The 12,687-nt window shown below is 37.3% G+C and overlaps 1 long non-coding RNA gene across 1 annotated transcript; it reads left to right on the forward strand.

The window, feature by feature from the left end:
• Window positions 1-6,518: 6,518 nt before the first annotated feature.
• LOC145718749 (uncharacterized) lies at window positions 6,519-12,228 on the forward strand. The gene is made up of 3 exons (XR_014142000.1): window positions 6,519-6,662; window positions 7,056-7,135; window positions 7,541-12,228. It is a non-coding gene; the product is annotated as an uncharacterized LOC145718749 (long non-coding RNA).
• Window positions 12,229-12,687: the final 459 nt, after the last annotated feature.

The following is a 12,687-nucleotide window of genomic DNA, read 5'->3' on the forward strand; positions in this document are numbered from 1 at the left end:
CTGTCACTCACTGGCAGTGTAGGATCCCCATGGCCAGGCTCCCTCCCGCTGCCGTTTATCCTCTGATACCTGTCCGCAGAACCCCAGCTCCCTGCTTTGTACCTCGAAACCAACCATCTGCAGTCTTCTGTTTATAGAGATCCAGATCTATCTTCTTAGATCTCAGGCTGATTTCGTGGGTGGTCAGAGTGTTGTGGTAGATATTCAGCTCAATTCTGGAGACCGGTTGGAATAGGGTCCCCTACTCCTCTGCCATCTTTTCCAAAGTCAACTTGCTATTAACATTCTTGTAGAACCTGTGTGTGAACGTAATTCTTCACTTTTTTTTGGACAGATTTCTAGGAGTGTAATTGCTGGTTTATATGGTAAGCTTAGGTTCAACCTTTTGAAAAACTGCCAAATTATTTCCCAAAGTGGCTATATCATTTTATATTCCCCCAAGCAATATATAAGGGTTCCAGTTTCTCTACATCCTTGCCAACACTTGTTTTTGATCTATCTTTTATATTATAGACATCCTAGAGAATATGTGGTAATACATCATTTTGGTTTTGATTTACATTTCCCTAATGACTAAAGATGTTGAGCATTTTTTCATGTGCTTTTTAGCCATTTATATGTTTTCAGTGATGTCTTTTAAAGTGTTTTCCCATTTTGAAATTGGACTGCTTGTCTTCTTACTGAGTCATTAGAGTTGTTTATTTCTCATACAAGTACTTCATCAGAAGAATGATTTACAAATATTTTCTTCCAGTCTCCAGCTTGTCTTTTCATTTCCTTAGTGGTGTTTTTTTGAAGTTAAAAAGTTTTTCATTTTAATGAAGTTCACTTATCTATTTCTTTCTTTTATGACTTGTGCTTTTGGGGTCATATCTTAAGAACTCTTTGCCTAATCCAAAGCTAAAAGACTTTTTTCCTGTCTTTTCTTCTAGCAGTTTAAGCACTTGCATTTCAATCTATGTTTTATTTTGAGTTAATTGTTGTAAATGTTGTGAGGAAAGGATCTAAATTAAATTTTTTTTTACCTTCAGCTATTCAATTTTCCCATCACCATTTGTTGAAAAAACTATTCTTTACCTATTGAATTGTCTTGGCAACTTTGTCAAAAACAAATTGGACATAAATATAAGGATTTATTTCTGGACTCTGAATTGTGTCACTAATTTATATGCCTATTCTTACACAAATACCACACTGCATTTATTATTGTAGCTTTACAGTGAGTTTTAGAATCAGGTAATATAAGTACTGCAACTTTTTTCAAAACCGTTTTGTGTATTCTAGACCCTTTGAATTTCCATGCACATTTTAGGATTAGCTAAATTTCTATAAAAAGCCTTGTCAGATTTTGTCAGGGATTGCATTGAATCAGTAGATCATTTGGGAAGTATTGCTCTCATCGTTTGAATTGTATCCCCAGAAAAGATATGTTCTCAAGTCCTATTTCCTGATATCTGTGAATATGACCTTATTATAGGGTCTTTGACAATGTAAGCAAGTTGAAATGAAGTCAAACTGGCTAATCCAGTGATTGGTATCCTTATAAGACAATAGAAATTTGAACAAAGATACACACAGGGTGAACATGCTATAATGGAGGCAGAGATTGGAGCCATGCATCTGCAAATCAAGGAACCCTTAGGATTTGTGGCAACCACAGAAGCTGGAAGAGGCAAGGAAGGATTCTTCCCTCAAGCTTTCAAATTGAGCATGGCCATGCTGATGGCTTGATCTCAGACTTCTAGCCCCAAGAACTGAAAAAGAATAAATTCCTTTTGTTTTAAGCCATGCAGTTTGTAGAATTTTGTTATGGTGGCCCAAGGAAACTACTACACAGTCTTACCAATATTAAATCTAAATATTAAATAATTAAATCCGTGAGTGTGAACTCTCATTTATTTAGATTATCTTTATTTTTCTCAGCAATTTTATTTTTCTAGGTACAGATATTTCATTTCTAATGTTTACTCCTAAATATTTTATTCTATTTGGTGCTATTATGAACGGAATTGTCTTCTTAATTTCATTTGCAGTTTGCTTTTTGCTAACATTTAAAAATAGAATTCACTTTTATGTTGATTTTTGTGTAGTTAGCCTTGATAAAGTCATTTATTCTAGTAATTTTCTTCTGGATTCCTTAGTATTTTCTACACTGAGGGTCATGTTATCTCCAAAGATAGTTTGACTTCTTCCTTTCCAGTGTGAAGTGTTTTTGTGCTTTTTGCACTGGCCAGAAGCTTCAATACAGTGCTGAACAGGAGAGTGGACATTTTTTTCCTTGTTCCTAGTCTTAGAGGAAAAGCTTCAGTTTTAACTCTTAATTATGATATTAATTATAGATTTTTCATAGATGCCCTTTATCAGTTTGAAGATGTTCTCTTTTATTCCTAGTCTGTTGAGAGTTTTTATCATGATTAAGTGTTGGATATTGTCAAATCTCTTTCTGTACCTTTGAGATAATCATGGGTTTTTTGTTTTGTATTCTCTGAGGTCTTAACTTGAGCTGCCATTATAAAATACCACAGACTGGGTAGCTTAAAAATACAAATTTATTTTCTCATGGTAGTGGAGTCTGGGAGGACTAAGATTAAGGTGCTGGCTGATTCAGTTGCTGGTTATGACTCTGTCTGGCTCATAGATGGCCACCTTCTCTCTGTGTCTTCACATGGCAGAGCTCTCTGGTATCTCTTCTTATCCCATTGGACCAGGGCTTCACCCTTATGAATTAATAACCTCCTGAAAGCCCCATCTGCAAATACCATCACACTGGGGGTTAGAGTTTCAATACAGGAATTTGAGAGGAACACAAACTTTTAGTTCATAACATATGATATTAAGTCAGCTTTGGGTGTTAATCTAATTTGTGTGTGGACTGAGAAGTACATTCATACTTAAGGCCATTTTCAAGACTGTCCTGGCTTATATTTTGTGTTGATTGCATGAACTCATGTTCCATCAGCCAAGGATGTATGGCTGGTTTGGGTCCACTCCAGTCTCTACTGTGTACATCACAGCCTAGTCAACCCAAGACATATGGAGAGCTGAAGCAAGCCCTGTGTGGCTGTCGTGCCTCCAGGAATTCCTGATAAACCCTCAACTGTTCTGCTGTCCTGCTGCTCAACACGCACAGGACTGCAACCACTGACTCCCCACTTCACTTGCCACTGCATTTGCTGCTTTAACTGACAGCTCTTTGAGTCAAGTGAGACTCTTCCATCAACAGAAGCAAAGCTGCTAGTTTTCTGGTTGAACTACAACTGTGATAAAGCTAGAAGGAGGAGGAAAATAGCTCTGGGCAAATATGCCACAAACTCACACAGTTCCACCCTGAGATCATTTTCATGAGTAAATGCTTCTCACCGTTTGTATGCCCTTGCTCCATTGAGAGCACTAAAATGGTTGTCTGGCAATTTTGTCCAGCTTTTAGTTACTTTTAGGGGAGAGGCTTTGAAGACCACTTCCTTCCATCATGCCAGAAGTGTATCTCTAACCACACTATCTATTATAAATAGTTAGGGATTTATATTATCCATGGGAGTTACTCAGTAAATGACAGTTCACTATTTCCAAGCTCTGAATGATATTTGGCAAAAGAGATTTGGGGTTGTTATTCTTGGAAAAATAAGCAAAGACTGACATATTTATAAACCCCACTGGAACTATGAATTCTAGTTCTTTGTAGCTTTGAGTTTCAAAGAATGTGAAAGTGGAGTATAAGTTAATCCTTAAATATCCTTTGAGACTCAAGACCACCTCTGATATAATGTACAGCACATGGGATTGCTTCTTTCACATATATATATGTGTGTTCATTGACTTTCTGCAGAGTAACAGGGACCATGCAGGGCCTCAGAAGACAGAGACTAGGGGCATGTGGCTGATGGGTAGCTAGAGTCCAACTCTTTACCTTTATCTCTTACGTAAAGAGATGGCATAAAAAACAAGTTAACTTGTATTTTTTTTTTTTTAAAGATTTTATTTATTTATTTGACAAAGAGAGAGTTAGTGAGAGCAGGAACACAAGCAGGGGAGTGGGAGAGGGAGAAGCAGGCTTCCCGCCGAGCAGGGAGCCTGATGCGGGGCTCGATCCCAGACCCTGGGACCATGACCAGAGCCGAAGGCAGACGCCCAACAACTGAGCCACCCAGGTGCCCCAAGTTAACTTGTATTTTTAAAGTTAAGTAAAATAGTTTATATCTTCTGAATGTAAGTGCCAGAGTCCTAATTCTAAACAGTCTTCTTTTTCTTTACTACAATTAGTAATTTTGGTGAAAGCATGATATATAGCTGGTTGATAGGCTATGTTTTGATCATTAGTGCTAATTTGTAGTTCAGTGATAACCCAATTAATGAGTTTTCTCAGGGTCAAGCTCCTTTATAGATGTTACTCAAAAATAAACAGTGTATAGGAGTAGGGAAATGGCATCATTCAGGTCCTCCTCCCATGACCAAGAGTTGCTTTTGTGCATCCCTACACTGCTACAGGGCAATAGTTCTAATCCTTGGCAAAGTAGGGAGGTTTGCAAGGGTGCAGTATGTGCCCTTTCCCTGTACACACTTCCTTCCTCTGTCATTGGTAATTTTCACCTTATTCAGGTGCACAAAATCAAAAAAAAAAAAATCTGATGCTAGCAATTCTTACTAAATAATAGATATTATAGTGGGAGGTGTTTAAGTACTTATATTTTAGACTTTTTATTCCACTTTTCTCTGTGGAATAAAAATTCTTTTCTTTGTTAAAGGAATTTCAGGCGTTTCTAAGCAGGTGAGAAATTATCAGAGAAAGGGCAGCTCCTTAAAGTCTTATTAGTGATATATTTCCTGAACATTCCTAGGAAAGTTTAGCAAGTGTTTACTGTGTCCCTGGCATCATACTAGGTGGTAGGAATACAGAATAAACAATACATGATCATCACTGCCCAGATTTTTAATAGTATTTAATTATAATTATGATAAACATTGTGAAGACATATATAAGATACTACAGATGGTCCCTGACTTACAGTGGTACAAAAGCAATTCATATTCAGTGGAAATTCAGATTTTGAACTTTGATCTTTCCTCAGGTTAGTGATATGCAGTATGATACTCTCTGGGTGACGCTGGTAGCAAGCCACAGCTCCCAGTCAGCCAGGTGTTCATGAGGGTAAACAATCAGTACACTTACAGCCATTTTGTACCTGGACAACCATTCTGTTTTTCACCTTCAGTACAGTATTCAATAAATTGCATGAGATATTCAGCACTTTATTATTAAATAGGCTTTGCCTTAGATGATTTTACCCAACTATAGGCTAATATGGGTGTTCTGAGCATGTTTAACATAGGGTAGGCCAGGGGTGCCTGGCTGGCTCAGTCGGTAGAGCATGGGACTCTTGATCTTGGGGTCCTGAGTCCTTATGTTGGGTGTAGAGATTACTTAAAAAAAAACAAAAACAAAACAGGGTAAGCCAAGTTATGATGTTCAGTAGGTTAGGTGTATTAAATGCATTTTTGAGTTACAATATTTTCAACTTACAATGGCTTTCTTGGGATGTAACCCCCTTGTAAGTTGTGATAGACTTGTATAGAACGTACAATAGGAAGAACTCACCTGGTTTTTAGGCATTAGAGACTTACCTTCCTTGAATTTAACCCATCTCTTCTTTCCAGTATAGTTTATGACTTGAGCCCATTTGGGGTATTTTTATTTTTTGGTAACTTTTAAACATGGTTTTTTTTTTTTTTTTAAGATTTTATTTTTATTTTTTTATTTTAGAGATAGCGCAAGTAGGGGGAGGAGCAGAGCAAGAGGGACAAGCAGACTCTGCAGCGAGTGCGGAGCCAGACACTGGTCCTGATCCCACGACACTGAGATCATGACCTGAGCCGAAATCAAGAGTCGGATGCTTAACCAACTAAGCCACCCAGGCACCCCAAATATGGTTTTTAAAATATAATTTGTTTTTTTGGGTTTTTTTTAACTTAAAGAAAGTTGAAGAATAGTAAGTGAACTCCAGTGTATCCTTTGCTCAGGTTCACTAATCAGTGTTTTTTAATCTGGAATAGTTCCTCAGGCTTTCTTTTTCTTGACCTTGACATTTTTTTTTAAAGATTTTATATATTTATTTGACAGAGACACAGAGAGGGAATACAAGCAGGGGGAGTGGGAGAGGGAGAAGCAGGCTTCCCGCTGAGCAGAGAACCCGATGCTGGGCTCGATCCCAGGAACCTGGGATCATTACCTGAGCCGAAGGCAGATGCTTATGACTGAGCCACCCAGGCACCCCTTAACCTTGACATTTTTTAAGAGCACAGGCCAGTTATTTGGTAGCTTGTCCTCAGTTTTGGTATTTCTGACGATTCCTCATTATGATTCAGGTAACGTGTTTTTGACATGTTCCTTACATGTACACATTTGAACTCTAAAAAAGGTTTAGAGATTAGGATTTACTTAGATATAATTCATGTTTTCTCAAACTAGAAAAAATATTGGGGACATAACTGACATGGGGTTATCTTTTCTTAAACTAGTTTTGAAAGCTCTCACCAACCTCAGTGATTCATATCTTCATTTTTTGTTTTAAAGACAGATGCACATTATTCCATATTGTCACTTCTTCTGTGTCTATCTGATTCTCCTTCAAACAGCAATTATGTGGAAACACCAAGAGATGAAGTGGGTACGTTGCCAAATGTTTAATATATAACAAAAGTGAAATTGGTTTTATTGCTTAATTATCAGACATTTTATAAAAAGTTGTAAAAATCTATGAAACTAAAATATTTCTGTTGCTTTGGATACAATTGCAATTACAAATCATCATTTAAAATTTAAGTTCTGACTTTAAACTACTTTCAATTATATAAAGAGAAAAAATCACTTTTGAAGATAAGTTAAATTTTAAAATGTATTAGAATATCAATTTATTGAGTGTTTCAGTATTTTTGAACTTTGTCATTTCCTGAGTGCCTTTTATTTTGAGTTTTGTTAGACTTTTTTCCTACAGTTTTGGGGTTTTTTTTCCCCCACATATTTTTGATAAAGCTGTTGAAATTCTTCTGTTATATTTTAGAAAAGAAAGATGATTTTGACTGGGGAAAATACTTGATGGAAGGTGAAGAAATTGACCTTGGTCCAAATGTAAACACACCAGTAAGTAGCAATAGTTTTGCTATTGAACATATAAATATATGCCGAGTGATACATTATTTTTGTGGTTCCTTTCACCCTAGAGCAATTTAACTAAAACAGGAATACTCTTCACTAAATTAGAGTAGTTTATTATTAAAGATTTATTAAGATTTTGCACTGAATCAATAGTACTAGGAAGTTGAATGGAATGAATGTAAGTATCCTTTAGGGAGTAGCCTTTCATCTTGGGGGTTTTGCCACCAAAAATAATTCCAGGCTATCATAGTAACTTTCAAGACATTTAGAAAAAAGTGCCATTAGGTGTAGTTTTTGCTTTTTTTTTTGAAATTTTCTTAATCATTTCATCTAAATAGCTCCAATCACCATACACTCTTAAGGATAAGATGTATTTCCCTTTTTAATCAGAACTGGTCTGAAGACAGTGAAGATGAAGATGATCAACAGCCCTTAAGTAGAGAAGACTCTGGAATTCAGGTGGACAGGACACCGTTAGAAGAACAAGATCAAAACAGAAAACTGGGGCCTCGTGTCAGCTGGAAAGGTACTGTGTATTCTCAGATGCATCATTTTCTTGTAGTAGAACAGGCACGCTTTGGGAATCAGTTCTGTGTTACTGGTAAGCTCTGCCATCTTCATAAATCTTTTTAAACCATTAGTAGATCTATAGTGTCTAAGAAGTAGCACTACAAAATTAATGTTGAAAAGAGATTTATAGTGAAATTCTGTGTTTTGTTTTGATTTTATAGTTCTGAGAACTTTACTAGTCCTAAATATTTCAGTTTGTTTTTTATTGGAGAAGGGTTGACTTTGCCTAAGTTAGTAACAAAATAAAAGGAGAAAAGATCTGTATAATTTAATTTTAAATTGGAATGTTTGAATTTTAGTGAAGAACTGTGAATGGGTACTCTAGAAAGAACTGGAAGCAACCTCAGAGATTAGATTATCTAATCCTACTCCTCATTTTGTAGGTAAGGAAACAAAGTCCTGGTTACATTGGCTTTTCTGTGGTCACGTAGCTGTGACACTAACCCCAGAAGATGGGATATGTAAGCAGACCCTATTCACTGTACTTGAACCTTGCTAAATGGACAAAGTATTTAAAGCTGATTTAGCATCCTAATGATTTTCTGGCTTATTTTTTCTTTCCTTTTCTTTTTAATTTTTGTGTCAGACCTTTAGGGCAGAGTGTGGTCATTACTAGTACATGCAGGAACTTTTAATTTGATTTATATCATCTGTTCTGCTATTTCTGATTCTCACTCCCCATTCCCTTTCTCTGCCAGCCCAGTTCTAGGCACCTGTTGTAATGTATTTGAGACCTGTGTTCTCACACAGGTCAAGTTCTTATAAAATACATTCTATTGGTTGGTGTATTCTGTTTTAAAGTTATGTACTGGTATTATTCCATGTGCAGACTTTGTTCTATTCCTCTTTCATTTATCTCTGTTTTAAATCTGTCTCTGTCAACTCTGTGTACATCTATTCTGTTACCTCTAACTTCTGTATAGTTTTCTGCGGTTTGCAGTACCACATTTAAATTACCACTTTCCTGTGGACAGTCCCTGAGCTGCTTTTGCCCCCTCTACCTAGTGCCATGCCCATTATGGACCTGGCCCACAGTCTCCTCTCTACTTGATAAGATCCACCCCTCTGATTTGGGTTGCTTTTGTTTTAATTTGCATTTGTCTGGCTGTTCAGGATAAGTGCTTGTGACTGCTCAGGTCCTTTAGTCTTGCCCCTTCTGTGAAGTACCCATTGATAACCTCTGCTTGTTTTCTTTTGGGTTTCATGATTTCCTTCCCAACGCTATCCTTCAGAGTTCCTTGTATGTCTAGATATTAATTCCTAGGTTTTAGACATTGCAGTTATCATCTAGTCACCTTACTATTAACATTTTTCATGAGCTATTTCAAACAGAATCTGTGATTTTTTTCCACTATTTTGTTGTACTCAGACCTGTAAATTTTTTCATGATATGGTTAGCATTTGGGTCTTGATATTTTTCTCTACAAAAACATTCCCTTGTATTTTCCTTCTGTTTGCTTTTTTATAGCTTATGTTTAGGTCTTTAGTGACCACCAGGTCCACTTTATATATGAACTGAGGTTAAAGGGTCTAACTTACCTTTCTCCAATGTCATGAGCCGGTTTTCCCAGAAGCATCTAGTAAATAACCCATTCTATCCACATTGTTCTGTGATTCTACCATTATTATATATCAAGTTTTCATATATACATATATTTATTTCTGAACATTGTGTTCTCTCCCTTCAGTGTAAGTTGCTGAGGAACAATGTTTTTGTTTATATGGCTTTATAATATATCTCAACACACAGAAGGCAAGTTTCCCCATCACCTCCTTTATACCTTTTCAAAATTGGCTTAGCAGCATTATCAACGATAGCCAAACTATGGAGAGAGCCCAAATGTCCAATAAGGAAGATGTGGTAAGCAAGAGACGTAAGATGGTGGAGGAGTAGGAGATCCTAGTTTCCCTCAGGGGATCTTGGTCCCTTAAAATCAGCTAGATGGTTATCAAATCATTCTGAAAACCTACAAAATAAACCAGAGATCTGAGAAAAGAATTGCTACAATTCTACAAATAGAAAAGTGATTGCTTTTTCCAAGATAGGTGTGGAGACATGAATCTGAGGCAATATATCCCAAGATAAACCACGGGGGCAGAGAGCCTCCATAAGCGGGGAACTGGAAATCTTATAAGTAGCGGAGCACAAAATTGGAACTTTTAGAAGTTTGCCTGAAAGGCGCTCAGGAGATGAAGCAGGGTAGAATCCCAGGTGAGACAGCACGGTCTCAGGATCCCCAGGGTCACAAAAAGAACAGGGGTGCCTGAGTGTGGCAGAGTTCCCAGGCATTAGAGCAAGGAAGCAGCTTACAAACAGTGAGTCCAGGTGCTGGCTTTCTGCTCGGTGTTGGCATAAACTGCAAACTGCTGTGCAGTTGTGTGACCGTTCTCTGATCAGGGGCCCCAGCAAGAGGCAGAACCCCAGGGAGACCCTCCTCCCTCCCCCTACCAGGAGGAGTGGTATGAGTGCATGCCACAGGAGTTCATAAGTTTGGAAACTCGAATCAGGGTCATGTGCCTGAGATAAAAATGTTGGTCACAGGCTGGGTGAACACAGAGTTCACATGGAAGCCAAGGAGACAAGAGTGACCACTTTTCTTTGATGGCTCACTGAAGAGTGGGAGGCACGAACTTTCAGCTCTGGGTCTAGAGATTGGGGCAATACCATTTTCATCCCCCACATCATTGCAGAATGCCTTTAAGGAGCAAAACAGCACTACATAATGCAATCCGGACCTGTATACACTGAGCCCGGCCCCCTGGCAAGGGCGGTGCAATTCCACCCAGACAAAGACACCAGGGCATCTGCAACAGGCCCCTCTCCCAGAAGACCAGCAGGAATTTCTGTGAATACCAAGTTTACCGATACTACACTTATGGTTTATATATGTATTTTTCATTTTTGGCTTCCTTTCATTGTATTCAACGAAATTTTTGTGTGTATGTATATGTAAGTTTTTCTTATCTATTTTGGGATCAAGTTTCTTCTAACAAACAGACCAGAATACACCCAGGATCTAGTTTAGTATTCTGCTCAACTTCTTGTCTGATTTTATTCCCATTTTTTTCCCTTTTCTTTTTGTTTTCTATTCTCTTCTGATTAGTATATATTTTTCTGGCATCATTCCTTAGCCCTTTTTTTTCTTGTGTCTTTTTTAATTTTCGTTTTTACATTTACGGTTTATAAGTATTTTTTTCATTTTTGGCTTCCTTTCATTGTATTCAACTACATTTTTGTATATATATAAGTTTTTCTTTCCCATTTTGGGATCTAGTTTCTTCTACCAAACAGACCAAAATACACCCAGGATCTAGTTTAATATTCTGTTCAACTTCTTGTCTGATTTTATTCCCATTTTTTTCCTTTTCTTTTCTTTTTAGTTTCTGTTCTCTACTGATTTGTATACTGTGTATTTTTCTGGTATCATTGTTGCTGTTTTTGTATTTTCCCTCTCTTTATTCTTCTCTGGACATAATGACAAAATGGAAGAACTCATTCCAAAAAAGAGGACAAGAGGCAGTTACTCACTCCAGTTATTTAATCAATATGGATATAAGTAAGATGTCAGAACTAGAATTCAAAACAACGAATATAAAAATACCACTTGGGTTTGAAAGCATAGAAGACAGTAGAGAATCCCTTACTGGAAAAATGAAAGAACTAAAATCTAATAAGGTTGAAATCAAAAAGGCTATTACTGAGATGCAATAAAAAAAATGGAGGCTCTAACTGCTAGGATAAACGAAGCAGAAGAGGGAGTCAGTGATACAGAAGACAAAATGATGGAGAATAAGGAAGCTGAGAAAGAGATAACTACTGGATCACGAGGGGAGGATTCAAGAGATCAGCAATACCATAAAGCAAAACAATATTAGAATAATTGGGATCCCAGAGGAAGAGGAGGTGGGGAGGCAGAAGGTTTATCTGGAAAATTATAGCTGAGAAATTCCCTAATCTGGGGAAGGAAATAGGCGTTCAAGTCCAGGAAGCACAGAGAACCACCTTCAAAATCAATGACCTCAACATAATAGTGAAGTTTACAAATTTCAGAAATAAAGAGAAAATCCTGAAAGCGACTCAGGACAAGAGGTTCTTAATCTACAAGGGTAGAAACATAAGGCTGGCAGCAGACCTGGCCACAGAGACCTGACAGACCAGAAAGGACTGGCATGATAAATTCAGCATGCTATGCAAAAAATATGCAGCCAAGAATACTTGATCCAGCAAAGCTGTCATTCAGAATAGGAGGAGAGAGAAAAAGCTTCCAGAACAAACAGAAACAAAGAGAATTTGTGATCACTAAACCAGCCCTGCAAGAAATACTTAAAGGAATCCTATAAGCATAAAGAGAGCCCAAAAGTAACAAAGACCAGAAAAGAACAAAGACACTATACAGAAACATTGACATTACAGGTAATACAATGGCACTAAATTCATATTTTTCAACAATTACTCTAAATGTAAATGGACTAAATGCTCCAGTCAAAAGACTCAGGGTAATAGAGTGGATTAAAAAAAAAGACCCATCAAAAAAAAAAAAAAAAAAAAGACCCATCAATATGCTATCTACAAGAGACTCATTTTAGACCCAATGACACCTCCAGATTGAAAGTGAGGGGGTGGAAAACCATTTACCATGCTAATGGAAATCAAAGGAAAGCTGGAGTAGCAATCCTTATATCAGACAAATTAGATTTTTTTTCTTTTTTTTTATTCTTATGTTAATCCCCATACATTACATCATTAGTTTTAGATGAAATGATCCATGATTCATTGTTTCTGCATAACACCCATGCTCCATGCAGAATGTACCCTCCTCAATACCCACCACCAGGCTAACCCATCCTCCCACCCCGCTCCCCTCTAGAACCCTCAGTTTGTTTTTCAGAGTCTACCCCTCCAATTTCCCCCGCTTCATTCTTCCCCTCCCACTACCTTCTTTTTTTTTCTTCACATATATTGCATT

Source organism: Leptonychotes weddellii, unplaced genomic scaffold (genome assembly GCF_054177405.1).
Source record: "Leptonychotes weddellii isolate Sample4059 unplaced genomic scaffold, ASM5417740v2 HiC_scaffold_2115, whole genome shotgun sequence".
Lineage (NCBI taxonomy): Eukaryota > Metazoa > Chordata > Mammalia > Carnivora > Phocidae > Leptonychotes > Leptonychotes weddellii.